The sequence below is a fragment of the Solanum dulcamara genome, chromosome 3, assembly GCF_947179165.1.
Source record: "Solanum dulcamara chromosome 3, daSolDulc1.2, whole genome shotgun sequence".
Taxonomy (NCBI): Eukaryota; Viridiplantae; Streptophyta; class Magnoliopsida; order Solanales; family Solanaceae; genus Solanum; species Solanum dulcamara.
In genome coordinates this window covers 16,436,368-16,441,438 of record NC_077239.1, presented here as the reverse complement: position 1 = coordinate 16,441,438, position 5,071 = coordinate 16,436,368, and the positions used below count along the sequence as shown (strand labels likewise).

Sequence of the window (5,071 nt, the reverse complement as noted above, 5' to 3'; positions counted from 1 at the left end):
ATGCAGAGTACAAACAGAGTCTAATACCTATTTGTTTTCATAGACACCATTATTGCATGATGTTGTAAGTACATATTCATCATCAGATTTATGTGCCTGCTCAACAATGGATACACTCCCCTTTTCTTTGTACTTTGACATAGGACAATCTCATTCAAAGTGACCCTTCTTGTGACAGTCTTAACACTTTGCATTCTTCTTGTTCACACGAGACTTTGATCTGTGCTTTGATTTGCTCTTTTCCTGTTGGCTAGTATGACCTCTCACAAAGAGCCCACTAGCTTCATCATTTTTGTCTTCTTTAAAATGCCTCCGCACATCACAAGAGTTAAGTGCTTGCCGCACTTGCTCAAGAGTGATAGGCTCGTTGCTATACATCATTGAATTCTCATTATCACGATATTTTGAAGTCAATAAAAAATAATAAAGCACATGCAAACGTCTTCTCATCCTTTTTAATTCCGATAATCTGTAAGTCCATCACAAGTTTATTGAATGCATCTAGATGGTCTTGCAATAAAGTTCTTGACTCCATCTTAAATGTGTAAAGACCTATTGTAACAACATCCTTGTTGTAATCGACCGATCCTGGTAAAGCCCTTCTAGCCTATCCCATAACTATTTGGACGTCTTCTCGGTACTTGTGCTAACTTCACAGAGCACGTTAGGTGCAAGGGACAGTTGAATTACACTCAATGCATCTCCTTCAATCTTTGCCTTGTCAGAAACTAATGTGGAATCAGGGTACTTTCTGCCAATAGCATGGATTGAACCTTTTCTCCGCAGTATCGCCATCATCTGGATTTTTCAGATATTGAAGTTGTTGCGCCCACTAAATCTATCAATTTCAAACTTCATGAAACTTATGTTTTACTTGTTCTTTCTTTTCTACTAAAAAGTATTTGGAAATATAGGAAACCAAAGTAATTCTTTTTCTGATTTGAAAGTTCAGACTATACTGCAACCACAGAGCATACTCAGATAGAACCTTCGCTCTGATACCAATTGTTAGCAAAAATGTGAAAATATAAAGAACAAGGAAGAACAACAATATTTAACGTAGTTCGGATTAGAATGATCCTACGTCCACCAGAGAACAACCGTTTTTATATTAACAAAGAAAGGAGAGAGATCCCAAATACATCTAAGAGAATTGCTCTATCAATTCTCTACTTTTCTAATGTATTTTACAAATGTCTTAGAATATGAGAAGACAAGTGAGAGATGTAATGAGAGGTGTGTATCAAATGAATCAAAAGCTATCTATTTATAGGAATAAATTCTTGCTCTTGATGTCATCCAGGACATCACATTCTTGTCAAGATATCAAAATTTATCAAATTTTCACCTAACTTTCACCTACATTAAATCAAACTTTACCAAACTTTCACATACCAAATTGCTATATTAATTTATCTAGAATCTTGTCAATTTTAACGGTTCTAAATCTAAATGTTAAACTAGATTGAGTAAAAAATAATAGGGCTGAGTCATAGATATGTGACCGCCTGATAGATTAGTCAAATTAAAGAGAGTTGACTTCATTACACATACCATACCCCCATGAAACTTTCCTCCGCTATTTTTCTGCTTTACTGCTTCTCTGCTGATGCCACTACGGATCACTAAGAGGGAGTGAGGATATTGAGTTTTAGGCTTTTACATAATTTTATAATCAGCCACAACTTACTAAAATATTAAACATGACCCCTCATCAATAATTTCAAAGAAAATGAGGTCTAATCCATTAAATTCTGAGTCATTTTCTCTCCTAATACTCTCTGAACTTTTCTTGATTAAACAACATCTATAATATTCCAACAAATACAAAGCATGAGAATTACAGCACTTGCTCATTCTAACCTTGACATTATTTTCTGGAAAAAAATTATGTACTAAAAGATTTTCAATGTATAATTGGCTGCATAAAGTCATCAATTTTCCTTGACATAATCCACATTAAAAATTCTAACATAGTTGACCCTCTATTCCAATGAAATTAGTCCTTCCAAATACATAAGTAGCTATAAAAGGTGTTGGAAGGGTAGTGGATTAAAATAATATTTTTATTACACAAAGAGTAAAATATTACACAGACAAAAAGAAAACTCTCAGTTTTAAGAACTTTTGTTCTTCTTTCTTAACTCTCTAAGAAGCTGCTTCTTACTAAAAACTCATACATAGGAATGATGAAAGACCGTCATATATATTTATAGATGGATTTTTGGCGGTGGAGAGATTTCTAGACAAGCTTTTTAACTTTCTTTTCAAACTTTACTACTCTTAATTCAAATATGGCAACTTGAAGTTATCTCCAATCTTCTGAATGCTTCTTTTAAATTCTTTAGTTTACTTGAGCAAATTGAATTCGCCATCTTTAGTTTACGTTGCCATGTTGAATTCCTCCATCTTTAGTTTACTTCTCCAAGTTGAATTCTCCATCTTTAATCTACGTTGCCAAGTTGAATTCCTCCATCTTTAATTTACTTCTCCAAGTTGAATTCCCCCATCTTTAGTTTACTTTTTCAACTTGAATTTCTCCTACTTTTTAATCTTTCTAATTTTAACTTTATTGAAGTTGGTTTGAATGTTAACAGAAGGATCATTAATGTGCCGGCAAATCAACGTGTCAATAAATCACAACAATCGCATAACATGGCTCCTAAATATGTGATGATGGTTGGTCTGATAATATTAATTGGCTTTTCACTATCTTTTGGTGATGCTATGTTAACAAGACATAGCCATCTCATAGCCAAACCTAACTACAATGAAAGTTGTGGCAATGTCAACATCCATTTCCCATTTGGGGTGACCCAAGATTGCATTCCTTGTCACTTGTAATTACTCTTTTCACCCTCCCCGTCGTTTTTTTCAATGACACCACTATTCAAATCACACGCATATCTCTCGCTGGGCAACTTACCCTCTTGCACTTCATATCTAGAGATTGTTATAGTTCCGGTATTAACACGGAGAATAACACAACATGGATAGCAGTAGCACCATTGTTTACTGTGAATGATACCGCGAATAAGTTCATCGCAGTTGGCTGTGACACATGCCATTGTTCAGGGTTATTATTCCAAGTTTGAAACTAAAATCGAGGATTACTCCTACATAACAGAATGCATGTCCATGTGCAGTAGTATTGATGATGCTGATAATAACATATGTTCTGTGGTCGGCTGTTGCAAGACATCCATACCTAATGGACCATGGAATGTCACTATAACGCTAAGCAGCTATTATAATCATATGTTACAGACAACCCTAGTTGCAGCTATGCTTTTGTGGTCGAAGATGCTAATTTTAGCTATTCTAAGAATAACCTCGAGCGTTTGAAGAACAAGGATGAGCTTCCTCTTGTGCTAGATTGGGCAATTGGTGAAGGAACATGTGAAATAGCTAAGAGAGACTCGACTGTATATGTATGTAAGAGTAAAAACAGTGATTGTCATGATACTTCAATTGGATATCGATGTTCTTGCATACAGGGATATGATGGGAATCCATATCTGAAAGATGGCTGCCAAGGTATATACGTCATCACTCTAAACACCCCCTAAATTTCTAACTCTAAGCTATTGTTATCTCTAATTAATTTCTCGATTGTCGTAAAAGCTCGGCCACATCACCAACGATCCTCGACTACCCTCTATGTTGATGATGGACTATGGGCAAATATAGTATAAATTGGCTTGTGTAAATATAATTGTCAACACATGTATTTTCTACTCAACTAAATCATTTGCCAACAAACTAATCATTTTTTAAAATATCATATAAGAGCTTTTATTAATTGGATACATTATGTAATCTTGAGTTTGAGAACAAGTAATGGTCCTCAAAAGCATACTAGTCTGCTAAAAAGCAATAAATAAAATTTATGATAAGGAATTTGACACTATTTAAATATGAAACTAATCCTTTATTTATATCATCGGAGAGTCCCCATCAATTGGACATATGATCTAATGAGTTTGAGAACAAGCAATGATCTTCAAAGCACTATAAATTAGCTAAATAAGTAATAAATTCATTAATTAAATAATAACATTAAGGGACTTCAGAATATTTAAATATGAAAATAATACTTAATACTTTATTGTATCATATGAAATCCCATCAATTGACCGGTCACATGACCCAAAAAGTTTAAGAAGAAGTATAGATCAATTTTATTTTATTTTTTGAATATTTTACGTTATCATACGTTTTGTGCTCTACGAGTTGCAGATACCGACGAATTTATAGACCGGAAACCAGATTATAGATGTGCCAAAGATGCCATTTGCCAGAATACAGAAGGGAACTATACATGTACATGCCTTCTAGAGTTCAGTGGTAATGGTACTGTATGCATCGTGACAATCCTCAGAGAATAACTCATAATATTTATTTTGTTAAAATATCTTTTTGTCAGTAGTTTTATTAATTAGGCTTTCTTTATGTGGTAGAAAATATCCATCAAATATAGTATTATTATTTAATTTTTTATAATTAATAACCACCCTTGGTTTATTTCTTACTATCTCTGCATGATTTCTAATCATAAAGGCTGGTGAACTATGAGGGGAGTTACTAGGTCTTATTATTCTAAGACTTAATAATTCCTTAATCTGTCTTTGGAATTTTTCTTGGTCATTGGGGTTGTATCTCATTGGTTTCACTCTAATAACTTTATCTTTATCCTTCATTTCTAACTTGGCTTCTATCTTATTTTTATCCCAAAATTCTAAGGGATTTTCAGAAAAGCATTGTTCTAGCTTTTGTTTATTCATGTCTAAACTTTCTTCTAATTTATTAAAAGTTATTTGATATTCTAACAAGTTGTTAGATTGTTGATTTATAGTTTGAGGGTTGTCCCAATCCGTATCGTATTGAAGTCATGGAGTACTTTTTGGAAAAATTGGTTTATTTTGATATCTTATGTCACCACGCTGGGCTGTGCGGGGTTTAAAGTGAATAGGTAATCTTTTGGAGTACGCAGTTTTAAATCATTTTACCATAATAATATGTTGGCAAAGAGTTTTGAATTTTATTTGAAATAAAACTCTATCATATAAAA

General features: G+C 33.4%; 1 pseudogene; it reads left to right on the top strand.

The window, feature by feature from the left end:
* Nucleotides 1-2,655: 2,655 nt before the first annotated feature.
* On the top strand, nucleotides 2,656-4,388 carry LOC129883483 (wall-associated receptor kinase 2-like; annotated as a pseudogene).
* Nucleotides 4,389-5,071: the final 683 nt, after the last annotated feature.